Here is a 19,067-nt window from a genome sequence, read left to right as displayed (position 1 = left end):
CCTGGCTTTCCTCACCCTGACTTGTTTGTGTAACCATACTCACTCGTTCAAAGCCCCGCAGGCCTGAGGGGGAAAGAGTGTTTGCAACATGCTAGGAATGTTATGAAACTCTCCCAGACATTTTGCAAGGCCCATCAATTGTCTGAGGCACTCAGAGAGGAGGTTGTCTGCAGAGGTAAGAATTTTAACATCAGGAGAAATGGTGGGTTGCATATTTATGATAGACTGAGTTGTTTATTGTTTGTTTTGTGCATGGTTACTAAATAGTGTGACTAATTATGTCAAAAACATTCAGAATATGTTTACCTTGTCCACAGCGATGAGTGTCTGGCATGTTTTCATGTAGCTAATGAAAATAATAACTAATTCTGCAGTGAAGCAAAAGGAAGAACAGGCAGAAGGCCTTAGAAATTACAAAGCTTTTGAAAAGAGAGTGAAGAAGGAGAAGCTTTTTAGGTAGAAAAATCTTCTCTTCACAGAGACACTGGATTGCAGTGGAGCTACAGATTGGAAGAGTCATAAACTACAAAATAGAAATTACACCAGGAAGTGCTCTTTTTATGCTACAGACACACACCATAGACCCATTGCTCTTCCTTGTCCATGCCAAAGTCTCTGGTAGCGACACAGTGATTTCTATTAATTGTCTTAAAATATCATCTTAAAACATTAAGATAATTATTAAAAAGCTTTTTGAAGGGAATTAACCTGAAGACAAAACCACACAAATACATCATGGTAGGAACAATAAACAAAACTCTCAAACAAAAGTAAAAAGGAGATTGCCAAACGTTTTAAAATAATAATGCTTACTGTAATGGCAACCTTATAATTTTACAGCCACGGCTTCCCTCATCATCCATCAGATTCAGCCCTGATATTCATCTCCAGTCTGCTATTTTCTATAAGTCTTCAGACTGTATCCTGTAGATGATTCTTGAATAGTAATTCCCATTTTCAATCAACACTTTTACATAGGATGAGATCATGCTTTAAAAGAGCGTGTGCGAGCAAGAACAACTTGATTAAAACAGATACATTGTTTGTTTATTCAGGTCCTCTGCCCAGAGTGCCCACTCCCATGCCATATCAGCCCTTGAATTTTTCTCTGCAATGAGCATGTACCCATTCAATCAGCAAAGTGCCTGCACTGAAGAGTTACTCCACAACACGGAAAGGTACTAAAAGCAGTAATGGTCTTTCCCTCTGCTTGCCCACTGCCAAGGTGCTTTCAACTACAATGGGTCCACCTATGCTGCTAAGTAATTTATCACCCTGGATCACTCCCTGCTTCTGGTCCTCTAGTCAAACGTAGTTCACATGAATCACTCTGTGCCTGAGCTCTCTGGAGCAAACCAAAGGCTTCCTTCCAAGGAGGAGCTCAGGAGCAGCTCTGAAGATGGATTGCCGAAGGGGTGGCAGAGCAGGGATGGGGCTATGGCAGCTTTGTCTCCTCCTGCCCTACACCATCCTTGCTATCCTCCTGCCCTCATACACCCCTTGTGTGCCCACACCACATCCCACAGCAGGCATCATACCTTTGGCATAATGCTATAAGAACACCAGTCTTGCAGGCAGCAAAGCAGCCCTCGCATTACCTCAGATGCTTTGAACTGAAGCCACAAAAACATAATTATGGTCGTAGAGCCACAGGGACATCAGACCCAGGTCAAGTGTTATGCAGCACAACACAGCCAGTTCACTCCAGAGGCGTGTAATCTGGAGAGGTGTGGATGCATACATAAGGATTGCTCCCTGAGGCAGATCCTTTAGCAGCGCAGACTGTTTTAAACAAGTTTTTGTTTTGTTTTGCTTTGTTTTTATTGCACGTTATTTGAGGTGTTCTAGGTACAGTTTTAATATATTTTGAGCATTTCAAACAGCATGCTCTGGACTGAAGAGGTTTTCATACAAAGCTACTGCTTCTTATTCCTCATGTCATCTTTTCCACGAAACCAGTACCTGGACTTCTTCAACAGTGTAGCAAGCTCTTTCCACTGCCTCAACATTCCCATTATCGTATTCCCGGTTACAGTTTTTCTCTTCCCATCATTTTACATTTGTTCAGACTCCAGCTGACTTCAGGTCTTATATAAACTGGTTTGCTACACTTGGGTGACTTAGCACCTCTTCCATCCACACAGAGCTGCACGTGGAAAAAAGCTGGAGCGCACACACACATCCTGACAGGACACAAGTAGTAGACAGCAGTTGTGTGACTTTTTGCTGTGTCAGCTACGGGCTGCATGGGTGTGGTTTGGGGGGAAAACTGAATATCTCCAATCTCTTTTAGCCACTAGGATGGATTAGCGGCCCTGAGATCCTCCTGACGTGTGACACTGACTGGAGAAGAGCAGGCACCCACGCTCCGGTACCTGAACCCTGCCATCTAATGGCCAGATCTCAGATACACAGTTGAATCAAGTTTAACATTTCTGCCTCCACCTTCCTTGATCGTAGAGATTGTCTCTTTCAGTCATCTTAGGTCACATCTTGTCACAGCAGATGTATTCCTACTGGGCTACTTAGAATTGTCTTGTCATAGATCTTAATAATAACAGGGTTAGTACCTCACCTAAAAATTCCCTTTGTTTTAGTTACTCCTTTCGGCCTTAATGTCAGCCTAAATAATTTATTGCTTTGTTTGGCGAATTCACACAATTTAAATATTTGCAGGCTTCAGCTACATCTCTCACTCAGTCATTATTTAGCATAATCTTCCCTTTTGTAAAGGAATTCCTGTGTTCTCCTCTGTTTCCTTCTGACAACACCTCTCCGACAAAGACGTGTCTGGAGTTGGACACAATCTCCTGCTTCCAGCCATAACAAAATCCCAAAGAGTAGGTCTGCTGCCTCTTTGCTTTGTTCCACGATACATTTGCACACACAAAGACCACACAGAACTTTTTCTGAGCCACTGCAACACCACAAACTTGTCATACTTGTTGTCCACTGCCAGACCTATGTGTATTTGTTTTTTCAACCCTACTGCTTTCCCAGTACAATATATTAATTTCAGGTTATTAAATATATTTGTTTGCATTTGGCAGTTTGCTGAAGCTCTGAGCAACTCCTCATAAGATGAAATGGTTTCAAACTTCTGGCTTTCTTGTGCTTCAAACAGCATTCAATTGGAAATACTAAAGTCATTAGTCCTTCAAAACATGTTTTCCTGAATACTAAAACAATGTTGCTCTGTAGCCAAATCTCTAATATAGTGAATCCAAGCAGCTGCTCATTTCTTATTTTAAATAATCTTTTTCTGTTTTACAGGATAAAAAAAATGCAACTGTCCCAGAAATGATTGCAGCAGTTCACTATGTTTAAAGTTATCTATCTTCTTTGCCATCTCTATTGACTGGAAACCCAGTGCAGACACTTCAGCTTGAGAAGAGCTTCAAGGTTGTCTTTCAGGTAATCTGAAAACATAGTGAAGATTGTTTTTAGCCACACCAGTCATTACACAGCTAGTTAAAATCTTCATGAATAGCAGTGTAGAGCTGTACCAGATGCTCATCACTGTTTCACTCCTTTGTCTTCTGATAATCTCAGTGAAGGAATTTGATCACTGCAATAGGTTTCATTTTGCACTGTGCTGGTATCATAAATCTCTTACAACAATTCCATTTCTTCCTTTTTTTACATCTACTATCAAATTGTCATTCTGTATGAATATTGCTATGAGGCAAAGTATCATAAATTTCAGTTTACACCTACTACGGACAATCACCATTTTCAGGTTGTAGTTCTAGCTCTTGTTTGCATGGGAAAAAAACACAATCTAACACAAAAAACCCCAAATATAACACCTTCGTTTGCTACAAAATCACTTCAGCATAGTGACACAATTTCTAAAATGAAGTTTCAAGGACAGAACATTTTTTCATTTGATTATTGAGATTATTTTAATTCTTTATTCTAAAATTTGGTGACAATTTAGCAAACTGTCAGCTACTCCTTTTAAAGAAATTGGAACCTCTTTTGTTTATGTGCTGTCCACAAAGTGTAAAAAAAAGAGACCAAACAAATTATTTGAAATATTATTTGAAATATTACTGTAAGATGCCCTCCTTTCACTTTCAAGTCAGAAAAACTTATCACTGCCATCTGGCCACTGGGTGGCATCTCTGCATAGATGCTAGATGTGCCCCAACAAACCCACAACCTGTGACGACCAGTCCATTCATTCCACAGCCAAGTTCTGACACTACTGCAGGTCTGCATATGCAGCCATGTTTGCAAGATACCTAAAGTTTATTACAAAAAATTGACTTTGCAAAATATTACCAATATTTTCCATTTTAACTTTTTACTTGTCATTTCTGGGAATAAGAAACTACAAAATAATCCCTTGGTTATTTTATCAGTCTGATTGCTTGAGTAGGCATAACTATTGGGAGCTTTTGAGAATGTCTGACATTTAATTGTCAGATATGACACAGAAAGTATTTAACAATCTTCTCTTGCTGTGTAACGATAAAATATAAATCATGTCTATGACTGGGGGTTGGAACTAGTCAACTGTCTCTGGAGGTGAGGATGTTAGTAGCGCATATTCGTTCCTTGCCCACCAATTTGGCTTTGTTTGGAGTCTCTGGATGCTACTACAATGTCAGATGTAGAATCGCAGGACCGCTTGGGTTGGAAGGGGTCTTAGAGATGATCTTTAAAATCCTCAGCTCCAGAGACAATTTGGAGCCATGCTGCCCTACAATATCTTACTGAGTGTAAAACTAATCTTGATATTTATATTCTGGTCTAGCTTTAGAGCATTGTATAAACAATAATCATCACACACACTTGCCTAACAAAGGTGGTATCTCATTTTGTATAGTAAGAAGTTCAAAGAACCAGATGAAGCTGTTAGACAGAGGAGATGGAAAGCCAGCATCATTCATTTCTTTAAACACACGATGCTTTTCTTTGTTCATGTTGACTCACCCTGACTTGATGAGCAGAAATATCACATTCCCACATAAGTTTGCTGTCTTCTGTAACTACATCAACTGAAAAGTTTGCACGATTTCAGGGACATAACAATACTTCTGAACACAGACTTGCGCTTTCAACCTGCTCTTTTATGTATTAGCACTTGGTTCAAAGTGAGAGTTGGAAAACAAATAGCAAAGCTTGTGCTCTTTCCTCTTTAAAATTTGTTGTGTGCTCAAGTGATGTGCCTTAGACTAAATCTCTACTTCGAAAAAGTCTGCCTTATTTCTAAACACAGTGCCACTCCAGCAGCAAATAGGAAAGACTTTGACTCTTAGAAGAATTTCAGACCTTGAGAAGGGATGAAGCAGGGATGAGACACCAGAGCAGGGCCTCTCAAGTTCCCATGGGCCAGATGCAGGAAAGCCTGCACAGGATGGGTACAGGGAAAGCAGGGAGGAACAACCCACGTAAATACACCTTAAGACTTGGCCTTGTGGCAGAGCTGTATCCTGTCACACAGGAGTGACCACAGTGCTGGGCTGTGGCTGAGGACTGCAACTCCCAGCAAGGTCCCTTTCAGCATGGGATCCCAGAGGATGACCCTCCACAGAGCAGTCCTGTGCTTCACCTCAGTGCTCCAGTCTCTCCTGCTCCACTGATCCTGAGCTGCCCCTTTCAGGACAGTGAGGAGCAGGACAGATGAACAAGGTGCATGCAGGAGGTTTGGCTGGTCCTGTACAAACTCACCAATCTATCTGTTCATCACATTCTTCATAAACCACACCCTGCAGTTACAGCAAAGGAACTCTCCCAAAATGAGCTGATTTCATGAGCTAAATTAGCCCACTGCCTAGAACAAAGGCAACCAACTATTGTGGTACCAGCTTTTGTATACTCTCATCAATTATGCTAAGCCTAATTGAAACTCAGGCTTTTGGCAGCAAAGCACTGAGCCACCTTTTGCTGAGAAAATAACAGAGCAGTGTACGTTCAATTGAGATTTGTGATTACAAATTGCCTTCTTATAGAAATTTATTATGTCATTTCTGAATACTAACAATCTAAACATCTAGGAAACCTAGAAAACATTTCCTAACATAATACAGAAATATATATATATATTATACTTTATATAAAAGTGACATTGTAAACAGAGGCACCAGCCAAGCACATAGATTTGGAAATTTTGTTCTGAAAAGTGCTCATTAAAATTTTACTGATCTTTAAGTAGAAAGGAAGAACAATTTATTACAGTGGTTGACCAACTGTTCTTTGATATCAGGAGTGGAAAGTTGAGTTGAAGTGATATGTTCAGTAAGAAGTAATATGCAAGTATGAAGTTATGCTTAGATAAGTCATCTCATGTAAGATGAGATGTTTTGTTTGCTGTTTCCAAACTAGATAATGGACCATAATTTCAGGTTTCAAGTAATGATAACTTCACTGCATACGATGCTAGTCTGCATTTTCTCATTTGCCTAAAAACATGCACCTGCAGAGACTTTAATATAAACTCTAACATTTTACAATTTTGGTTTCAGAAACCACTGATTACACTCATTCAAATTCTCTGCATATTTCTATGTTAACAACTGAGTGAAATCTGAATTGTGATTTAAGGTAATAGAATGACAATACTCAATCAATTTACAGACATGCTCAACAGGCCAGGTCTATGACTCTCACGTCTTTGAGCAGTCTTCTAGTTGCATGTATGCTTAATTATATGTATGACAACAATTTAAAAATGCTTTAACACAGACACAGTTTAAGATCCAGCTTTTTAAAATCTATTTTCATACTTCCTGTGGCTTTATAAATCACGAATCCAGCAGAGAAAATAGTTTGGGAAAATCTTAGAAATTGCTAAGCCTATAAACAAGAGAACATTGAAGAAGGTGAAAAAGCCATCTGCAAGCAATGTACACATGCTCACAGATGCAGCACGAAAAGCAGTTTTGTCACAAACTCTAGCACAGCACCAAAATGAGATGCTATCTATTGCACAGTACATCCTGTAGCTCTACAGATTATCACCACACTCCTTCATTCCTGTATTTTTTAAGAGCAATGAATACAGATTTTAAATTCTGAAAGTTGCACATCAAAATAAATACACAGATGTGGATGTGCTCTCTTCATACCTCCACACAAAACAGGCATTCTGCCAGCTTGAACATCATACAGATCTACAATATGAAATGCTTCTTTGAAGTCTTATTGCCTTTTTAGAAAGGACTAACTTACACAGCATGGAGAAGCAAGACTTCATTATTTGAGCTTACTGCAAGGCAGCCTGCCGGCATCACTACAGAGTCAGGGATCACAGGCTTTGGCACAACCTATTTTCCTTCATCTTCTGAGGAATGACAAGTTCTGTATGTGTTTTTCCTTCCTTCAAATCCATTTACCATTCCCCTTTTTCACCTCCTCTTTTCCACAACTATCCAAAGTCATTTTGCAGGCAAGGAGGAAAGGTAAAAGAAAGGCTGTCAACAACAGGAGAGAGGGGAAAATAAGAAATGAGGACAAGCAGATTCTGGGAAAGGAGATGCAGACACACTGTAGAGAATATTTATTTTTTTTTTAACAAGGACACTGTCTGCCTGTTAACACTGTGTAAAACATTGTTATTTAAAATGATGAGCATTTCATACAATTCAGTGCACTTACTGCTGCTTCTACTTTGCTCTTCACCAGTTCTCTCCAAGGTAACTAAACTACAGCATCTTCAACTTTTGGTTATGGACAGGTTATCCTCCATCCCCAGTGCTCATTCATATCAGGGTGCTTAAATACTTCCTGAGCAGGAAACACCTCCAAGTTAATTATGTTAAATGGCTGGGATGGATCCTGCCAAGTGGTCCTGAACAAAGCAAAGCTTGCAGAGACTCCTTGTAATGAATGGCAATAGCATGGTCTCATAATGAGACCACTATATCATGAGAAAAATCCTACAAAAGAACCTAACTTTGAGGAAGTCAAGGAAAGGTTTTATTTCTATTTCTTGCACTGATCTGTAGCTATACCTTATAAAAAAAACCACCTGTATCTTATCTCTTAAATTTACCAAACAGAGAGTGAGAACAGACATGGCCATCTGAACACACATGCACTACTGAGTGAAAACCAGTTTGATTTGGCCACCATTAGCAATAACTGTCAGCCACACCTACTCTTCTAATTCAGTCAAGTCTTTTAGTAATGAAAGCTCTCTCTCCATGTGACAAGCAAACTTAGATATAGCCCTGCTTATCTTTAACTATAGATATCATCTATAAAATTATAACAAAATCTTAAGGGAGTGAACTTGCTCTTACTAGCCTGTGGCTATATTGTCACATAATCTTAACATGTCTACCCAGCATGGTCTGCACCAGCAGCAGTAATTTCCATGGTATTTGCTGAAGGAAGTAATTTTTGTGTCTCAGTGTCACGCTTCAGATTTCTGTCACCATTAAATAAATTATTTGGCATGGCGCTGAGTGACAAACTGCACTGTTCAAGCCTGCATACTATCTCAGTGATTCTAGTGCTTCATATACTTCCAGTGTATGAGCTCCTCATGTTTGGACAAGATTCGAGTATCCATTTAAAAACAAACAAGACCATCACATGACAGTGTTTGGGATGTTCCTTTGGAAGAAAAGGGTTTTATACCATCAGGCCTTGGTGGCCCAATTTGGGTCTAGGTCTTACACTGCACAAGATGACTAATGGAGAGTGGGGTACAAAGAGTAATTAAGTAAACATCTCAAATCACATCAAATAATTGTACGACGATTTCAGTCATATTTGAATTTTAAAATAGTTCACACATTAAACTTTATCCTAAAGCATCACTTGGAACAAATGTATTATGAGTCTTGGACTTTATACATGAATTACAAGTCATCCTGGAGCCAGTTCAAAGACTGATTAAGTCACTTAGGATGTCCTATTTACAACAGCTTACTATAGAGTCATCTGCCATCAGCTCTGTAGTTACCTGCTAAAACCTTCTATTTTAATTTCTATATTTGCCTACTTTCAACCCTCTGAGGTCTAGAACCAGTTTCACAAGGCATTTATCTTGTCATTTGTGACACAGCTGGGTCAACTTCTTCATGAGGGATAAAGGAATTAAAAACTCCCACACATGAATCCTTGGGATTTAGGGAAAAACATTTTTAGTACTGGCTTTTGTACTGTGTCCTGATGATCTTTCAAAGTGTAAGGTAAAAAAACTCCTTTTACAAAAGGCGTACTCACAACTGAAGGAGAGATTTCTTTGTAAAACCCTAAGTAATCCATGCCCAAAAGAGAATGGTAAACAAGTACGGTAATCAGTGTGGTTACTATATGAGAGATATATGAGAGAAAAGAAAGCAAGCACTCAAGTTTGTGTCATATTAAATACACAGTGAAACAAATGACAGTTTTACAGTCTTTGGACTCAGCCTCCAAACTCAGACCTTCAAGTGCTCTGAAAGCCTGCTCCAGGCTTCTGCGTACATTAACTGCATATATGAAAACACACTTAACCTGACAGCAGACCTTTCAAGCTGCAAATCTTCTCCCTGCAAAGATACAGACATCGAAATCTCTGCCAAGAGATATTCATTGTCAATTACACAGAACTGTATTTATTTCTATCTTCATATGAGATTACACTCACTTCAAAGAAAACAAGGATCAGCAAGAGCAGGCAGCGGAGGGTGAGAAACAATTGCTAAATGTTGAGGTTAATTCTCCGGATAAAGAGTTTGCTTTACTAATTCAAATGCTGTATATTGCTAAATTATAGATGTAAATATAAAATGACATGATTTTGTTGGAGTATCTTAAACAAATGCCTTTACTAAAAGACTTGATCTGTACTCTACTTCCATTAAAAGCCAGCACTGTAAATCTGTTAATTACAAATCTTTCTCATAAAAGAAACAAACAAAACATATCATTTTCTATTAATGCTTCCATTAATTAATGGGAATAAAACAGCAACTACAGAAAGAAGAGAACATTGAGGTGTTGGTTTCACTAATTAAAGCTAGTTCAACATCATTTTTGTAATGCAGTCTCACTAATAAACACATGCAATGACATTTTAGGGCCTTCAGAACAGCAGTGGATGGACCTGGAAGATCCTACCATTCCCAAGGAATGACCCCTGGGGTAAGGTCCAGCTGTACAAAGTCATTTGCACAAGCAAGTCTAATATCCTCTCCCTTAAAGATGTGTCATGAGCTAATGAAAACGGGGGCAATGAACACTAATCAAATGTTACAAATTTCAGCACAGAAATCAAGAACTAGCAGTGTTCATTTGACATGCTTACCTCACTACGAAACTAACTCTTTCATTGAAAAGTTGATTTACTTTTCACGTAGGACCATGCAATCAAAGTATTATCCCAAATCACTCTTATCCTCCCAGTGCTGATGTTTCATCAGCAGTCACATACTGTGTCAAAGTGCAATGTCAGAATCCTAAAATAAAAGGTATGGCCAAGATGTAGTCAAACAACTTGTATGTGTTAACTGGCATAATTCAAATCAATAAAAGCAGTGTCAGTGATAGAGAAGAAAAGGTGGCAGCCCTCAACTGACAGATAAATGCAGGAAGAAAAGGGGCAAAACAAACTGATTATGTTACTTGTGTTGTTTTTAGCTTAATTCTATGTTCTCAGTCATTCTTTTTTAAGGCTTTACTACGCAAATACTCAAGAGCTGGCTCAAAGAATATTTTTACTATAGAAACCTTGGCAGACACTTAGAAAAACCACTTCTCTTAAAAGCCTCTGCTTGTACCTCATGGAAGCCACACAGATCTCATTAAGGAGAAGTTTCAGTCCACCTCTCTTTCACAAAGCGTGCACAGCGGTAGATCTGTGCCTCACTCTGTACACAAGTACATGGGCACAAACAAGTGCCCTGCAAAGCCTGACCAGACTGAACCATAGACCACAACAACAGAAGATGCAGGATGACCGAAGGGTTTTGCTTTCCAGCTAACTTTTGAAACTGGAACCACCCCTCCTCCCCAACCCTCACCTGCATTATTAAATTGTAATTTGGTCAAGATTAAAGGACAGTGGAACGGCACAAAAGAAAGGGTGGAAAGCTGACCAAAATAAGCACATTGGTAAAGGGACTTAGGGAGACAAGAAGATTACTGAGCAGACGAAAATAAAGACACCGTTCCAGGCATATGAGACATACAGAAATCAGAGAAGAAGAAGTAAAACACTTTGGAATGTATGAGAGCCGAAAAACATACTTTAAAAGAGGAATAATAAAAGAAGCTGGGGACTTTTTCAACAGAAACTAGAAGGTCTCTTCAAACAATGCATTTCTTACTCTTGGAGGATATTACCTGTAGTTGTTCAATCTTTTGCAATTTGTTACTCTATTGCATATGTGCTGCGTAGGCACCATATAAAAATTCCAACCCAAATATTAGTCAGTGCACTGTAATCTTGTATTTAAGACAAAAATAAAAAATAAAAAAAAAATAGAGGGTATAAGAAGTAAAATCTATCATCATTTGCACTGCAGCTATGCTGAGAATCTCACTGCGGGAGGTCCTGTCCCAAAAAGTAGGTATATCCAGTAATTGGGAAGGGAGGTGACATAATGATCCTGAAACACCTGCAATTATCTTAATGCTTTCAGAATAGCAGCTGCTTTATCAGATTTATCACCACCACGACCCAGCATTTGACAGGGAAGATTGTGGCATTAACACCGGGTAACTGCAGGTGTGAACATCAAAGCCAACTGACAGGATGTGAGCAAGCTGCTGGGATTAATCCAAGTTACACAGAACATGTGCACCTCTCCAGTCTTTCGAATCAAGATCAACAAGGCAAAATGTTGACAGTCATTCATTTCTAGTAACCTCCATAGTAACAGATGTGTTGATTGTACGGCTCCATTACTAGCTACGTAATGATGCAGGATGGCAGGGAATGTCACATTATGGTGAGATAGGTACAATACTTTGGACCTGGATTTGTATTCATGTTTACATGCATTAACAATTCAAAAACATGTCACATTAAATCTTAAAAAATAAAACAAACAAACAAAAAAAGCAAGCATTACAGTCTCAAAGCTCAAGCATTACAAGGAACAAAGGAAAATAAGACAAAAATATAATGGAAGTAAAACACTACTAATGAGTAAAACTGCATTACATAAAAGCATTACAAAGTGTATATTTAATTTATTTTGTAAATAAAGAGAGGAAACATCTCCACTAGATAATTATGCAGCAGAGGAAATACCAGGCAAAAAATAGTCTTTCCTGTCTTTACTAGGCAATCTTATTAAGCTCTGAAGTCTAGGATTTATTTTTACTTATGGTAAGTTTACTAAAAAAAACAAATCCAGAAATAATTGTGCACTTCCTTCATTAAAGGTCCTGTGTTTCTTTGGTAACTGGAGTTATTTGACAGAGACCTTTCTGATCTTCAGGTAACATCTATTCTATTTTTCTCAGTCTTCTGAGCAACACATGCGCATAAATCTTACCATGCATCTAATTACTGGTATTCCCACCATGCTTTCATACCTTTAGTTAAGATAATCTACAAACTAATATAATAAATAGAGAAGGATCTTTTGTAAGAGGACAAACATCACTAACTACGGATAAGTACCTAAGAATGTCCTTGCTCTGACTGAGTCAGTGAGCAGGATGGGGTGGGCAAGAGGATGGAAGCTCACCAAAGGGACAATCTGTGCCATGGAATGTCGTGCTCAGCAATAAAAACTGTGTGTATGTGTGATGGGGAGAAGTTGTTCCAAAGTAACTCTTGCTCAGAAATTGGTTGGGCACCTGTCTGCTGGTGGACATTGATGGGTAATTGCTTGTGCATTACTTGATGATCACAGAATCACAGAATGGCCAGAGTTGGGAGGGACCAAAAGGATGATGAATCTCCAACCTCCCTGCCACATGCAAGGCCACCAACCTCCCCATTTAATACTAGACCAGGCTGCCCAGGGCCCCATCCAATCTGCCCTTGAACACCTGCAGGGATGGAGCATCCACAACCTCTCTGGGCAGCCTGTTCCATTGTTGCTGATGTTCTTTTTCCCTTCGCTTTTGCTGATTAAACCATCTTATCTTGAATGAGGTTTTTTTCTCTCTATTGCTCTTCCTATTCTCTCCTATAACCTGCTGTAGGACTAAGTGAGTGATCAGCTGATGGATGCTTCATTACTGGTGAGAGGCAACCTGCCACAGACTGAAATCACTCTAATGGAAGTATGATTAGGATCCCTTCACAATGATCTGTCCTCAGGTGAGTTAATGTGTTCACAGACCTATTCGAGAAATGTGTACTATTTTTTTGGCTACTGTGCACATACTTGCATTGATCCAGTTGGAATTCACTGTCCCATCTTGTTTCACTGTTTCTTTCACTTAATGAAATAATGTTCTTTTCATTCAATTCTCAGTGACTTTTCTACATGGAAAAAAAAAAAGAAATTACCTGATTTAAATCAGTACTGGCCATAAACGTGGTCCAGTTCAAGTGCATGTACCGTAACTATTCAGCTCTGATGAGCTTTTTGTAGCAGCATGTGTGTATTTGATGTTTTCCATGTGTAGCTTAGTGTTCTTTGCACCAATATCATAAAGGGCAGAGCGTGCCTCAGATCTCAGTTTCATCACAAGTATGCAAGCTCAGCTTGTTTTACCTGTACAAAGAGTGGCTGTAGAAGGTGTCCATGGACAACATGTCTTCAGGAGATCTAAGTAACAAACGCTAAAAAAATTCCTTTCCTCTATTTGTGATAGTCCATAGGTATGCACATGTGTAATTACCAGGGAATAAACAGTCAACTCAGAGGTGGAAAGCAGCTGAGAGACTTAAATGATTGTTTTGCTGAATTACCAAATCTGGATGCCCTGAGAAACCATACAGTGTTTCATGAATGCAAAACTGCAAAACTGTCCTTTGGAACTCTTAAAGAAGATACATACAGATCTTGAGCATGCTGGAGGCACTACTTCTGGGGCTCTGGAAGCCTCAGTGAATTTGACACATCTATTATTCAGAGGTCATTTGTTCCCATGGCTGTTTGCTGAACTTCCACCCGACACTGGCTGGCTCTTTGATGTGGTGGCATGTTGCAGCTGTCTTAAACATCAGCTCCCTGAAATCTTCTCATTTGCAGGGCACTCATCCAGAGAACCACTTCATCTTGAGAGGATGAAGTGGGAACAACATCTCTAACACCTGTCTATCACTGAATTACACCTTCTTGTCCTGGGGACTGCTCCTGAGAGATACAGGCCTGAAGCGAACTTCACTGGGCCATTCTAAATACCACAGATGTCCTGCATCCCTATGCTATACCAGAAATGATGTTTTCCTTCCAGGAACCACTCACTTTGGTAAAGACAGAGAATATTTACGGCTAGATTTGAAAACCAAAAGTCAAAAAGCAGACTACAGCACCTGTCCAGAAATGAAACTCTAATCTCCATAAAATCATAGAATGGGTTGGGTTGGAAGACAATCTGGTTCCAACCATTCCAACCCCCTGCCACAGACAAGGGACATCTTCTGCCAGATCAGGATGCCCAGGGCCCCATCCAACCTGGCCTTGAACACTTCAAGCATGGACCATCCATAGCTTTTCTGGGCAACTTGTTCTAGTGCCTCTCCACCCTGTGAGTAAAGAATTTCTTCCTTATACCTCATCTAAACCTATCCTTTTTTAGTTACTATACTCCTTGATAAAGAGTTTCTCCCCATCTTTCCCATAGGATACCTCAATGTACTGAGAGGCTGCAATGAGGTCTCTCCAGAGCCTTCTCCAGGCTAAAAAACTGCAGCACTCTCAGCTCTCTTCACAGGAGAGGTGCTCGAACCCTGCAACCTTCCTGAAGGAACTCAGAAGGTAGATTCCCATCCAGGAGGCTTGTTTTCCATTACTAACAGGAATGATCTGATTTGATTTACAAGATCCAGCTGAACTACGTCAGAGACAAGGTATCATGGCTAATTATAAAAGCTTAGGGAAACAGGATGAGAAGCAGAATTGCTACCTATCACATGCTTCTAGATTCTCACAAATGGTGAGGAGTCATAGAAATGGGGAACACCCTTCTGCCACAGTGATGGCCTCAGTGTTAAAGGCAGCAGGGACATCATGGAAACTGAATGTTCTCAGCTAAGCAATTTCAAATTCTTGGATCATTAGTCAGTGCTCCCCACTGCTCAGATGCCTTGAAGAAACTTGGGTTCTTGGTCAAACACACCAAGCACCCCAGGTTGTGCCAGCAACAAGATGCCACAGTCAGGGCCAGTGTCTGAACTGTTTCCTTATTGTCATTTGTTGGTGATTCAGACAAGCAGAGGGCACTCGCAGCACCACAGCACCTCTTCCTCACCAGGTACTTTGGAAGCAGGTCACCAACACCAGAAGCTGCATGAGCACCATTGGAAAATATTCAGTTATAGTTCTGGGAGGTGCTCACTATGTTAGATGCCCTGATCACTACCTACATTGTTTGTGTGTCCTTCTTCAGCTATGTGAAATCCCTTGCAAGGAACCTAAACCAATGGACCCAGGCTGATAACAGTTATTGAAAACTCAAGTTAAAAGCTCTCCGACAAACAAGAAGCTTGCGCCGAGGCTGAGAATCACAGAATCACAGAACTTAACAGAAGTAATTGAAGTAACTGAAACACATGGAAACCTTTATTCCTCTCATGTGAAGCATGAGTGGTAGCAGCAAATCTATGGATATCTGCAGATACCATCAGACTAGGATGTCCCTTTGTTTAAGTCCAGGGTAATGACAGGGGGGTTTCAGCTTCAATGGGAAAAGCACATTCAGTGCAACACATACATCTACCACTGAAAACAAATAACTATTGCTCAAAGGCAAACTAGTCAATTTAGAATACACATGCTGAGAAGTAAGAAGTTCTGCCAAGCCTTTTTCCAAAGGAACCATTCATGGCCCTGATTTCTCTCTTTTAGGTCAATTTCTGACATCTCCTTCAACAACTAGACCCTAAAGCACAGAAAACAAAAGTTTCCATGTTCATGACTAAAATTCAGAGGAGAAGAATGGCAACAAAGGGCAACCCAGAGAAGACAGAATAACTTTAATTAAATAAATAAAATTAAATAAGCCTGCCTACACTATAGTATCTATGCAGTATTAAAATTCATGTCAGCTGATATCCTTCATTTCATAGCTCTTTTCCCTCAACACTCTTTATATTATAAAATAATTTTGTTTTAAGAAATCATTCGATGTGGGATTTTTGTTTTCTTTAATTGGCATTCCGAACATCATATAAAGTGAATGGATTTTTAAAGCAAAGGAATACACTAAAGCTGCCAACAGTGCCACAGATTAATGAGAGACATGAGTATATCCACAGAGAGCTCAGTATACAGCTGAATATTGTACTGCCTTGGAAATATGGAAAATGTGATTCATAGAGTCATAGAATCCTCAGAGCTGGAGGAGAGCTTTCATGTAGTCGAGCTCCACTGCAGTGAATGGGGACATGCACAGCTACATCAGGGTGCTCAGAACCTGGTCCAGTCTGGCCTTGGGATGTAACCACTACACTGAAGATGTGCAGGCTTTTTTATATTTTATTATATTTCTTATTTTTAAGAAAATGTGATCTTCCTATAAGCTACTTGGGTTCAAAACTTTTTTGAAATGTAGGACTGACTCAGCCACTACATGCAATATTCCCCTGCCCAATAAAAGCAGCAAACAACACCATCTACCCTTGGAGAATCACACCCTGGCTGCTTTTCAAAGTCAAAAAGCAGGCACCACGGCCTGCTATTGCCAGCACGTGGCTGGTGACACCTGCTTCATTAGATGACAAGGACATCTCATTTGTAATCAGAAGCTAAATTTATTTATAACCATCTTCAAGTGTAATGGACATCCTGCCAGTAAGAAAATGCAGTCATTAAAGCAAAATGTATACATTAGAATGAATGCAAGTATTACACATTAGACAAAATGCAAAGTTAACAATTGAATTGGTATAATGTATAAAAAAATTAATGCCTATATTACTGATTTATATTTTTATTAAGTCTACACTACACATCTATGCTGCAATATAGAGTGCGAATTGGAGCACCCTGAAAGTAGACAAAAATATCTTCAAAAATTCTGAGAAACAAATCATCTGGTGACAGCCTGGGGGATATTCTGTCCAGAAAAAGAAACAAAGGAGTTGTGTGTTGGTAAAAATCATGCAGCATTGCTAATGAAAGAGATCTGTCTGTCTGTCTTACAGACAGGTACAACTGAAAAAAAAACGAAGACACAAACAGCTCTGCAACTTTTATGGAGCAAAGCCAGAGCTGATACTTCTAAGTGTGGGAAGGAACAAATACATGTTAACACATTGTTGCTTTGGCAGAGATCCCAGGGTAAAGACTGGGGGTGTTCAGGTTCAACTGGAAAAGCACATTCAGTCCATCACTGGAAGAAAAGGAATTCCATGGACTGTAATAAGGAGCAATGGGAGCAGAGAATTTCAGGACCTGGGTGATTCTTATGAACCACGAACCCGTGGATTATCGAAATGTGGAATTCTCAAGAGCATAAAGGACTTGCTTGAAGATGGGTGCCAGGAAGGCACTGCTTCTGTAGACAACATGAGGGGGAACACTGTTTAACATAAGCGCAGCATGGAAATCTGCCAAGAGCTGGCAGGTAACTCTGATCTAACTGAGAAAAGATGAGACACGTCCAAACTGGTATACAGAGGTTCATTTTTCTTTACAAAAAAAAAAAAAAATCAACAACACAACACTGTAGAGGATAGCAAGTCAGTGAAAGAAAAGAGGGAACTGGCAGCGAGGCAACTGAGGATCCTCTCCACCAGTAAAAAGAACCTCTCGTGAACTCACTGTATTTCGTATTTCTGAAGGAAAGTCTCCAGAATACTCGAACACAAATAGCCATCACAAAACACTGATGTCAGCATCATAAAAATACTGTTATGTTAAACACCTGAACTTGCTCGAGCTCACTGAGAGAAGGAATTTGAGAATTTAAAGCTGCCAAGTTTTGCCAGACGCTTCCTGCTCAGTTCCTCCCAGCAGTCACACCAAGCAATGTGCCACCAGCGCGTGGGTACCCGCGTGGAGCTATTCCTGCTCCCTCTATGCTGCCCCACAGGTTTAGCAGCCAGCGGGACATTCCTCAGTGCCGGCTCCAGGCAGGCTCACGCATGGTGTGACGAAGTGGGAAGGAAAAACAGACATCCAGTTTTTAACAAGATAACCTTCAGGATGCAGGCGACTTCTAAAAATACACCGGGCTGAATTATTGCACCATTTCACAAACTAATAAACTCTTCCAATCGAGGTCACTAGTCATTCATGTTTTCAAGCTGGATGTCTTACTATCACACTGTATGAAGTATTTACAGAAAAAAAAATGGGACTTGTTGCATAACAATAAAGATAGTCATCTGAATAAATGTATCACCACCAAAAAGTTACTTTGGGAACTGCATGCTCATTTTCAATTTTTTTTTTCTGATTTACTGGACAGTCTTAGTATACTGGCACACACGTAGAGGTTGCTTAGCATAATACTCCTGTTTTCAACTTTGCTTTATAAAAGTTACTCATTTTCTAAACTATGCTTTGATTGTGGTTGGACTCGATGATCTTTAAGGTCTTTTCCAAGCTGAATAATTCTGATTCTATGATTCAAACACAGTATGCTTGCACCAACAAATGCTTTTCGAGAGTCAAGATGAGATGTCAGCTATCCTGGTAGAAAGAATGCATTTACTTTTTTTTTTCTTTGTTTTTTATTAACACAGAGTTCTGTCTTATCCCTATCCATTTTTTTCATCCCTTAGTGTATTATAGTGAAAACATCAAATGTCTCCCACAGCATTTGGCTTACTCATACTTTCATTTAATATAAAAATACCATTTATATATATATATAGAACTCACTCAAGAGTTTTACAAAGATTTCTATTTGTCCCAAATAAAGAAGATATCATCTAGATCATATTAAACAACTGGTTAGTTCAATTAGCAGTTGCTCCAAGACACAGATACACAGTGTGAGACAGTGCCAACAGCCAGGCAGACTCTGTGACTAACAGTACTACCAAC

The 19,067-nt window shown here is 39.6% G+C and overlaps 1 long non-coding RNA gene across 1 annotated transcript; it reads left to right on the top strand.

The window, feature by feature from the left end:
• The first annotated feature begins 3,282 nt into the window (after positions 1-3,282).
• LOC128088301 (uncharacterized) lies at positions 3,283-18,363 on the top strand. Its single transcript, XR_008210220.1, has 6 exons — positions 3,283-3,414; positions 10,023-10,086; positions 13,105-13,222; positions 14,103-14,601; positions 14,698-14,923; positions 15,463-18,363. It is a non-coding gene; the product is annotated as an uncharacterized LOC128088301 (long non-coding RNA).
• The last annotated feature ends 704 nt before the right edge of the window (positions 18,364-19,067 follow it).

The sequence above is a fragment of the Tympanuchus pallidicinctus genome, unplaced genomic scaffold (assembly GCF_026119805.1).
Source record: "Tympanuchus pallidicinctus isolate F22 unplaced genomic scaffold, pur_lepc_1.0 scaffold1, whole genome shotgun sequence".
NCBI lineage: Eukaryota > Metazoa > Chordata > Aves > Galliformes > Phasianidae > Tympanuchus > Tympanuchus pallidicinctus.
Note: the sequence above shows the minus strand (reverse complement) of the source record. Positions and strands in the feature narration are given on the sequence as shown.